This window comes from Nematolebias whitei, chromosome 17, assembly GCF_014905685.2.
Source record: "Nematolebias whitei isolate Nwh7 chromosome 17, NemWhi1, whole genome shotgun sequence".
Taxonomy (NCBI): domain Eukaryota; kingdom Metazoa; phylum Chordata; class Actinopteri; order Cyprinodontiformes; family Rivulidae; genus Nematolebias; species Nematolebias whitei.
Genome location: NC_056514.1, coordinates 38040419 through 38051549, shown reverse-complemented (window position 1 = coordinate 38051549; position 11131 = coordinate 38040419). Strand labels below are relative to the sequence as shown.

The window sequence follows — 11131 nt, the reverse complement described above, 5'->3', positions numbered from 1 at the left end:
TTTTTAGCTCAGGTGGCCATCTTGGATATTTGATTTGCAACCAGAGTCTATGAAAAATAACTAATAAAAAAATGGCGTCTTTGTTTGCAAATTACATCACCATGGTAACTCGAAACGCCAATAAAAGTAATGGCACACATCACGGTGCTGTGCCGGTCGTTTTGATATAACATCTGTGGAGGTGCACTTTGTTTGAGCCGCATTAACGTTGATAAGATGTAAAGTTAGGAAACTCTCGTCAGGTGGATAATAATAGGCGCTGCCTTTCTAGGAAGTCCCCAATAAAACGTCAAAAGAGAGAAAAGAAAGAATGATAGAAACTAGAAAGGTGGACGTGTGGTGAGAAGGAAATCTGAGTTAAAGGAAACAAAACGTCAGACGAAGGGAACGAACGTCTAAAAGAATGAGACCGGGGGGAGTTAGGAGCTGATTCTGGCCTTTGTACTGTAGTATCCTTTCTCTTCTTCCTCTGCTCTCCGTCTTGGCCTCTGAGCCACTCAAACAATCCTCTTTTTATTTCTTCCAGGATGGAGACGACGCGGACTGCACGCCGCTGGAGGCCCGGGCAAACCGTTAACCAGTGAACAGCATGACTGGTAGGCGACAGCGTCTCGTGCGTTTACGGCGCCGAGCGTATGTTAGTTACGTGAGGCGCGCACAGCAGAGCCTCTGGATGTCTTCTCTGTTTGTATAGCTATTCATTAATCAGGCAAACAAGAGTGATCTTGTACACACATGAACTGCTCGACGGCACTGGTCAGGGATGTGATCGACTGCGGAAGCTGTTTGATGAGCAGCGAGCTCAACAGCCGACGTGTGGAGCAGCTGAAGTGGCAGAAATGTCCCGTGGATTGTTTAGATCAGCTGGACGTTTAAGACAAAAGCTTAAGTCTAACAGTCGCATTCCATTGCTCATAAATGGCCTAAATAGATTTTAATGAGTCCTATTTAATGTTTATTACTGCTAGTTACAATATGAGTTGTTTCCTCTAATCTTGAGGCGTGTGAGGAGTTGATTGTTGCTGGAGCCAAACTTCAGTTTGTGAATTGTGTTCGCTGAAACTCAAACGCATCGCTCGCCCCACCGTGACGAGACAAATGTCCAGTGTCTGTGTGAGGGCTGGAAATAATAAAGTGGAGCGTAGAGCTGGGCGATATGGACCAAAATGAATATCTTGATACTTTAAGATAAATGGTGATATACGATATATATCTTGATATTTTTAAAATATCGAGATATCGCCCAGCCCCAGTGGAGTGTTAGGCCTGAAACTCAGTTTCACATGAGTTCACACCTTCATGCATGTGACCAAAACATCTCTCTTCTGAGCCAGACAAACGAATACCATAATGACCCTCAGGAGGGAGGGGAGGGAGATTAATCTGCGCGTGAGTTTAGCTGCATAAACAAAGCATTGATGTGGTTTAGAGCCGTGAACTCCACGCTCTGAGGTTTGGAACTGAAAAAAACTCCCCGGATGAGAAACAAAATGTCTTCAACTATAGAATGGAAGTCCAGCTGCTTTTACATTAACAACAATTTAAAACTCTTTCTCCACCAAAATTATTAAACTCGTTGAGAGTTAAAGTCCTTTTCAACTGGACACAAGAAAACGTTTGGACACCCGTGCTCTAAGTGTTTACCATGTCCTGAAGGATGGAGAATCTGCACCGACTCTGTTAGATGATGGAGAAACGAACAAAAACAATAAAAAGGTGTTTCAATAACTGTCTGACAAGTTGTTCTTAGAGTAAAACAAACTGTAGTCATTTAAAATTAAGTTTTTTATCGTGTTTCTGCCGAACAAGCTGCAAACTGAGGCTACAACTAGGCCTGTCACAATATTAATGCTCTCAGAAATTATTGCGATAAACGATAATATTGCTTGGAGACTGGTTTAAACTGATGTAACGATAATGACATAATAATGCAAGTACATCCTCTCAAAGATAAATAAACTTTAATTTCAAAAGAACGCTTAACATTTGAGCAGGAAAATAAACAATACCACCAAAAATAAAAAATAAAATGGACTCTCTGTCTCCGTTAACAAAAAAGAAAAAAAAAAAAAATGCACTTGAATAAAAACTAAATACAAAAAAAACAAAATGGAAATAAAAACTGCATTCAACCAAAACGGTATGCATTATGAAGTCTGTAAACTAAATTGCCCTTCAGAAAATAATAATCATTAGTAACGTTTGTAGCAAGAAGCTGAAAGAAAGTGTCAAAAAAATACTGTGATGTTTGAAACGACTTGTTGTTCTCCGGAGCTGCTGTAGTTTTATCTTTTTCATTTTTGTAAATTGTTGGGTTTTCTCCAACGGTTTTATCTTTTAACTGTGGAATACGTCAACAGCAGCTTGTACACATGACAGCTTCTTTTTTTTTTTTTTTTGCTGACACGTAACTGAGTATTCAAAGCTAAAGAGAGACGTCCTGATCGCTGTAGATTTGAAGTTCAGGGGAAATGTTCCTTTCTGGAGGGTTTGAAGAGCTGCAGGAACTGATTGATGGTGGCTGTGTCAAGATCTGCCACAGAACATGGAAGAGTTCTTTCATTGTGTATGAAATGATTAATAACTCAGGCTGCAGCGTTTTGGATAATTTATAAAGCGCCCGTCGAAAGATGGATGTTGGTACAGTCGGTAAACCTTCTCTTGCCTGGATCACAACTTCTGATCTGTTCAAGATAATTTAATGAAACTTGATACAACATTAGCATCACCGCCAGACGGAGAGTCTTGTACCTTTTTCATCACCCCAGCTCCAAGTTTAAGAAGACGTTGCTCAACTCTTATTTAAATCGAGCAACAGACGTGCGTTGAACACTGTTGCCTTCTGTCAGTCTAACAGCACAGCTGGTTGTAAGACGGTTTCCCTCCTCGCTCTGCACATCTGGAGGGAAAGGATGTGCGTGGCTGCGGTTCGGTCCAGCTCTTGTTTTGGACAGATGTTTGCAGAGAGCGGCCTCACTGACTGACGGGGCGTTTCTGCCGTCAGTCACAGGTTGACGTGGAACGCTCGTGCTCTTGTTGCTCAGGAGGGACGACATCGGGACAGTAACGCACCGGGTCAGGTGGGATAGTTGTCCAAAACGTTTCTTGTAACGCGGGTGGACATGGGCCATGAAATCAGGTCCAAGAATCCAGTTTTGTGAACTGTGGACGCAAAAATAGGGCAAGATTTAAAAAAAAGTGCAATTCAAAGTGAAGCTGGTCACTTGGTTGCAAACACTGAGTTCGGTGGGACTGCAACAGAGAATTCACCTGTTTTCTTGCAGTTTTGAGTCACCAACAGTCGCAGCTCCGTGAGAAACCCGTTATTTGAACAACTCTTGCATCTACATGTCAGACTTGTCTCAAATCCCATCGAATAAACATCTGAATTTATTTATTTCTCCTCCCAACTGGTAAACCCAACAACAAATGGATATATGCATTTAAAGTAGGACTGTTCTGACCATGTACAGCAGATCCACTCTGATTTAATCCATCGACTTCAAAATAAAATGCAACCGAAACCACTTCCAGTTGCAGTCAGTAGAAACATGGACAAACGTTATTTTGATAGATGGCCTTTATAAAAGCTATAAAATATTTTCTCTTGTCACTGGCTGCAGCGGTGACCTTTTAAAGGGTCCTCCAGAGGGTCCTTTTCATTGTTGCAGCCCCCCCTCACTGCATCAGAGTGCACGTTGGTCAGGAGTCGTCTGACGGAGGTGAGTTAGTAGGAAACCAGTTGGAGGTAATGGAACGAGATGAACGGGTCATTTTAGAAGGCGTGTTCAGCCCCAGGCCGTTGGAGAGCTGCAAACATGTGGCTCACACGCTCTGGGTCAGGGGTTAACGTGCACGTGTGTACACGGCTAAGTGCGCGTCTGTAAGTGCTCGTGCGCCTTAAAGTAGGAGCCGGTTGTGGAGTGTCAGGCGAGGAGGTGGGGCGGCTCTCCCGTCACGGGGCAGAGAGCAAGCCGTCCCAACACGTCATAAATCTCCCCCTGGGCTCTGAGCCGGCCGCTGCAGTGCACGTTCCCCGCGTGCACGCTTTATACACACAAGCCGTGCACGTGTTGCGGCGCTCGCGTCTCGAGACTGAAACAGAAGCGGAACTGGAAAAGAAGGGTGATGTAGAACGTGGAGGTTGGAAAAGAGCAGCTCTTCTTGGAGGCTTGAACAGAAACAGACGTTTGTTTTGTTTTTGTTTTTGTTTTTTTCTCTTTTTGTTTTTTGTTTTGTTTTTGTTTTGTTTTGTTTCTGATTAAAATCCTCAAATGTTCACGAAGCGTTCAGTCTGTGATCCATTTTTCTTCCGTACGTTTTTCCGCCTGATTCTCGTCCCGCACTTTTCAATCTATTTCAACAAGTCGTGAATCAAAACGTTCGGCTCTTTCAGGACAATCCTGCTACGACTTTTGGTATTGGTGCAACTTTAGCTGTTTGAAATATTTAGCCTTTTCTGCCATTTTTTTCCTCATAGAAAATGAATTGAGCTCGTTTTTTATCCTTCACATCTTTAGATGTGTTTACAACCTTTTACTGCTCCGTTCACATTTTGTTCTGCTTCAGCTTCTTTTAGCTCCGTTGTGCAAATTTTTAAAACATCAGCTAAGTTCAGCTGTTTTTTTTCAGCTGTTTTGTGCTTGTTTCAGATTCTTTCTGCTAACTACAACATTTTTGTGCCTCTTCTAATTTCAGCTTGTTATGCTCCTTTCAGCTAGTTTCAGCTTTTTCTACAATTTCAGCTACTGTGTAGCTGTTTTATGCTAATTTAAGCTTTTTCAGCTAATTCCACAGTTTTTGCACTAATTTAAACATTTTTCAGCCTAATTCTGCAACAATGTGCTCTCTCCACTTCCTTATTGTAATTTCAGCTTCTTTCTACCTAGCTACTTTTCAGCTGTTTTTTTTTTTTTTTTTTAAAGAACGGCGACCGATTTTCACGTGAAATAATTTGTTTCACTGGAGTTCAAGTCAGACCAGTCCGTCTGCTCCAGTTGGTGCAGAATGATCACGGTGTAACTTGTCCACATGAAATTATTGAGCCTTCTTTTGTTATCTGCCTGGGTGATTGAGCCTACAAACCTTTTTTTTGTGTAACTTTTAGTTTATTGTGGTTTTTGTTTCTTTTTTTAAAAAAATTCTCATAATGCCTTTTGGTCTCAGATGTCTCATAAAACTTTACACAAAACAAACCAACTCTTTTACTCTCCTTTTTTCTTATGTATTGAATTTTACACTGAATCCTCAAGTTTTAACTGATTTTATTTGTGTAACCAAAGTTTATCGTTTTGTTTAATTAAATGAAAAAATAAAAAGAATAACAGTAGTTTCTGTGTAATTGTAATAATACATCTTGCTGTTGCAGCTTTTTAGCCTAAAAGTTTGTTTTACATGAAACTAAAACAAAATGAACTCATTATATTAGTCCGACGTTTTGTCTGTTAAACAGTCAGCTGTGCTGCTGCTGATAATAACGCTAATCACACGTTTTATTTTTAATAATACTGTTGCAGATGATTATTTAGCTCGGCTTCGTCACAGTGTTGATAATACTTTAGACTTTAAAGCTTTTCTCTGGTCTTGTGCAGCGATCGTGGTTGTGCTGTGGAGCAGAGCGAGGCGACTGCAGAGCAGCTGAGGTGTTGGGATAACCGATATATTGACTGAATTTATTTTAAATCTTTGTCCAACTCCAAGAATCAAAACAAACAGCTACTTTTAAACTTTTTAACCCCACGTGAGACAATGATGACCAACTGACCAATCAGTACAGGGTACAGAGAGGGATACGGTAGTTTATGAATCTTAGTGCACCATGGTAGACAGCATCCAACATCTGCAGCATCCAACATCTGCAAGGAGCTGGCAGAGGCATTCATGTAAATAATGTCACCGTAGTCAATGACTGGTAGGAAGGTAGTGGCTACAAGGCGTTTACTAGCATTCAGAGTTAAACAAGATCTATTTCTGAAAAAGAAACCCAGTTTTACTTTCAGTTTATCAACTTTTCGATATGTGGTTTAAAAGAGAGATGTGCGTCGACCAAAATTCCCAAGTCTTTGTAAGAATCTACAAACTCAATAGGAACTCCGTGCATGCATGAGATAGGAGGAAGAGTTGCTGGCACAGACTTTCTGGTGGAAAAAAAAGCAGCTTGAGTTGGAACAAGTCAGACAATTATGTCAAATGCAGACTGTAGAAGCTGGAAAACCTTAGTAACTGTGTTAGCTCGACAATTAACAACAGTGTCGTCAGCGTAGAGATGCAAGGATGCATCAGGAATGTTTATCTCTACATTATTTAGATAAATTGTAAAAGGAGTGGGACCTAATACTGAGCCTTGTGGCACACCATTGGTGACCGTTAGGTACTGTAGCTAGATAAAGTACCGTTATGTCAAAAACATTGCCTCTGACCTGAGCGATAGTTTGAGAACCAGCCAACAGCGTGATCTGAGAAGCCAGTATCTGAGAGCTTATGGCATAAGATGTCATGATCTACAATATCAAAGGCTTTGGACAGGTCTAAGTAAAGTGCAGCACAGTAATCCTAAACATCCAAATTTATTTTACAGATCAGTTAAAATAAACTCTCCATGCTCTGTTCAGCAAAATATGCTAGTATTGCTCGCTGCCTCGGCTGTGCTGAAAGTGAAAGCTAAAGTGAACGGCCATGACTTGAAAGTAGTTCACATGCGCCCCCTGCTGGATAAATTGTACAACTGCGCTGCTTTCAAGGAAGGGCACGGCTGGTTCCATCATTTTAGTAGTAAAAATGTGAATGTTTACATCAGTGCGTAATGGGCCAGTTATCACCGATATGTTCCCAAAAGCCTATATCGGCCTAAAATCTCAGCCCCTACTGATATATCGGTTAAACTCTACTAAAAAATCTTTAATTTACTTTTAGGTTTGTCTTAATGTTTTTAACTGTTTTATTTTTTTATATTTTTTATTGATGATTAGCTCCTTAGTGAAAGCCCTAAACAATTTCCCATCTTCACTGCAAAGGACAATAATTGTTAATTGCATATTTTTACCATAGTTGTTATAAAAGACAATATTCTTTAATGGTAGCTGAGACTGTATCTGTTAATTTGTAAATGAAAAGCTGAAAACCCACCAGGTTCAGGAGTTTACAAGCTTTTTTTTAAGTTCCCTTGTTTTTGTCTGTCTGTATTTTACGAAAAGCAGTTTATAACCAGCTTTAAAAACTAAAAAAAAAAAAAAACCTTTATGTTCTTATTTAAAACAAAAACAAACTACAGAGTCCCAGAGAACGATGTAAACAGATACAAAGCCAGGGATGTTGGCTTCCCGCCCTCAGCAGCTCTACGCTGTGCCTCAGTGCTGCCTCTTTAGTCTGCAGCATCATTGGGAGACCCCCCCTCCACCCGCCCCCTCCACCCGCCCCCTCCACCCGCCCCCTCCCTCCCCCACAGTTCTGGCTCTATCATCCTTAAAGAGGCTTTGCTCGTCTCTGTCAGAACATTATCAACTGAACTAACAGTCCGTCTCCTGCCAGCCTTTCTGCAGCTCATTGATCAATAGCTCCCATCACTTGTGGGGCTATTTGCTTGTGGTGTGTATGGAGGGTGGGGGGTGGGGGGGTGCCTTCCCATGTAGACAGAGTTTGTTCTGTGTGGCTCGTAGAGAAGAGAGCTTTTTCTTCTGACAGCCCTCAGCTGAACAGAAGATGGAGTACATCAGCACAGAAAGCGTGCAGCTCTGAGCCCACAGCTAACCACCACAGTCGAGTGCCGCCGCTGATGTTTTGGAGTCGTGGGGGGGTAATTTGCAGCTGTCACACACGTAAGGTCCCAGCATGCGGTGGCTGAAATCTGCACTCATTCATCTTCCCTGTGGCATTCGGATTTCTTGATGTCAGCTTTCCAGTCGCTCCTCAACTTTCAGGAGCATTTTCTGTTTCCAGAGCAGGTTAGCATTAACGAGCTGTTAGCTTGTGTGGTGGACAGAGGCAGCCACAGACTCAACACGACGACATCCGTTTAGTCCACCTTTAAAGGACACGGTTGAGATTTTACTCTGCCGTCATGAGAGCTAAACCTCACGCTAAAAAAAAACGCACGAAAAGATCAAATCGACGAGTGTATTTTAGAAAGGGGAATCACTTCCTGTGACGGAGATGCTCTCTCTGAAAGTTTTGTTTTGATCGGCTGCCATGTCTGTCTGTGTGTGCATGTTTGTTTCTCTGTCTGTTTGTTAGCAAAATATCTGATAACCCACTATATGCATTTCACTGAATGTGCATCTACAGCTGATCGGAGTCTCAACTACAAGGGGTATTCTGTTCTGTGGCTTTATTTTAGTTTGTTTAAACACAAAGTAATTAACTTTACCTCCTTTATGTTTTACTGATTCACACAGAATCATGACCTTCAAATCAGTCATGATATTGTGTCTGCACTGATTTCATTTGATCAGGTTAAAGTGATGTTTATACAGTTTTTGTCCCCGTCTTGGAGCAAAGAGGGAAACTGGAAATACCTTCCCCTCCGTCTGGGCATGTTGTGCACGTAACGTGAAAAATAACTGAAGCACCGACTTCCATTTTGGTGTGTGGCTACATCTAGGCGTCAGAAAGATCACTATCAAAAATTGGATCGCCATGTCAAAACACAAGATGGCCACCGCCACATCAATTTATGTGTATGTGTGTGTGTGTAAACCCACCATCCGATCATAAAAGGAAACTATGCTTTCTAGTTTTTATATTGCCCATAAACATAAGCGTTGCAATGATTATATGGGAAGGGGACGTGTTCCCCCACCCCATTTAAAAAATACTAATATGAACCCCCTCACACACACACACACACACATTTACCATGAAATATTAGTTCACCCAGCGCTGTTTCCATTTCTTTGTGAAAGAATCCATTCCATTTGATTAATTAATGCTCAAACCACTGAAAATCCACTCCGGGTTTTCCTGGTTACCTACAACAACTCCACACCGCATGCGGTGCTTCCCCGAGGTCACCTGCCCTGGCAGGGCGCTCACGGGTTAGAGGAGGGGGAGACACCTCTCTTTTACGCGCTAGCTTAGCGCCACGTTAATGCTGGCCGTGGGGGTTCTGGGTTAGGATGTGCGAGAGAAGCAGGGCGCTACATCTATAGCATCTTGGCTAACGTGTCTGTATTGCGCTCCGCTAACTTAACGCTACTTTGGTTCTGGCAGTTTTTGACGCGGGAGGGTGGGAGCTCTTGATGAAGCTGCTTCTTGTACCGTGCTCTCTAATATAGTTATTGAATCAAGTGTTTACTTATGTAGGTAAACGTAGATGTTTAACAACCCGTTAAAAATACACCAGAATGCAGGAAATGGCATCTACTTTATTCAAAATGTTCTGGGGGTGGACACCCAGACCTCCCCTCCACATTACAAATGCTCCTGACTCCAATGTCCAAAAGTATATTTTCCTCCAATGATTGGAGTGGCATAAAATTAATGTATGGTGGCCAAGGCCACCATTGGCCACCCCCTGGCTCCGCCATTGTGGTTTATCGTTGATAAATTTGTTATCTCCACTCGCCAGGATCCGTCACTCTGCATCCCTTTGGACAAGAAACAAAAGGACCTACCTCTGTTCTTCCCCACAATGTGACTCTTACCCACTTGAATATCTTGCACCAAAAACATTCAGGTTTACTTACATTCCCTGTTCAATTCCAGTCCAGATCAACACTCATCTCCAGAACTACAGACATTCACTATTCAAATCCCTCATCTGTGTACTCCTCGTTGAAAACTGATTTTTACCTCCGCGGTTGTGCCGAACTAAAACTCCAACTCTTGCAGCTTTTAAAGCGCCTTCCAGATTTTGTTGTTCTGCTCACCAGATGCAGGTCTCGAACCGAACCAGGTTCTAACGGCTAGTTAAAGAAACCAGGCGCTAACTTCTCTGAATCTCCCAGCGCAGGAGTACAGTTTGACCCCACATTGGACCCTAATCAGCAGGCCAAACTGCGTTTGATCTTTCCAGGGACCACCGTGTCCGACTACTAATGACATTTACGAGCTGATTGATGGGACGATGGCCAGGCGGCTGCTTGTTCATGCGTGGTGGTTTGATCAGGAAAGGCTCACCCTGTGTACGTTTTTATAGTCAACAAAAGAGGCCATGTCTGTAAATGCACAGGGAGAAAAGCTTTCACATAAAAAAGGAGAGGGAGAACAAACACTAAGTACTGGGCTAGTAACAAAGATTTCTTTATGTTGTCAGCTCGAAATGTTTTTTAATTCACAATGTTTGTTTATGATGATGCAGTTGCCATTTTGAGATGAAATGCAGCGGGTCAGTGTTTACGTTCTCTCATAGCTGAAGTCACATGAGGCTTTAAATTGTAGAGGGGAGCTAAAAGCTAAAATACTGACATGCAGGAAGCTAAAGCACACACAAACAGGCCTGGCGCTCTGAGTCGCTTCAGTAGAGAAGATGGCGTAAAGAAATCCGATGAAAACCTCAGATCAGCATAGAAATAATTTAAGACCAAAAGTTTCACCACCTCATTATCTGAAGCAAGTGAAATGTCTCTTGACAGCCCAAGCTTCTGATCTCACTTTATATCCTACGTCAAAGCAAAGGAAAACAAGCAATTAGCACTAGCAGCTACAGTTCTGGCAGGCGGACAAGCCTAATTCAGCGCACTGCATCATCTGATGCCAAAATGCAAATTAGAGGATACATTTGGGCCTTGAAAGTTGTAGAAACCAGGATACTTTCTTTCTTTGGGCATGTATAAGAATTAAAGACCAAACTCAACATTTAATTGATTAAATTATTAATCAATGGATCAAAGTTTAATGGATTTTATTAGGGATGCACAATATTATTGGCATGGTATCCTTATCGACTGATATTAGTGATAAAGTATCGGACATTGGGGATACAAGTATATATATATATATATATATATATATATATATACATATATATAAACAGCGCCTTTATATTTATATCAGTGAGATATTTTGACGGAATGGCCGATGTACGATATTTAACTTTATCACTAATATCAGTCGATAACGATACCATGCTGATAATATTGTGCATCCCTAATAAAAATCATTAAACTTTGATCCAATGATTAGTAATTTAATCAAT

General features: G+C 41.6%; 1 protein-coding gene across 1 annotated transcript in view; it reads left to right on the top strand.

Annotated features, from left to right (window-relative positions):
- Nucleotides 1–523: 523 nt before the first annotated feature.
- Nucleotides 524–11131, top strand: part of thrab (thyroid hormone receptor alpha b) — a 103877-nt gene continuing 93269 nt past the window's right edge. Inside the window, exon 1 of the mRNA XM_037691596.1 lies at nt 524–596. The gene's annotated coding sequence lies outside the window, so the exon portion shown is untranslated. The remainder of the gene's footprint in view (nt 597–11131) is intronic.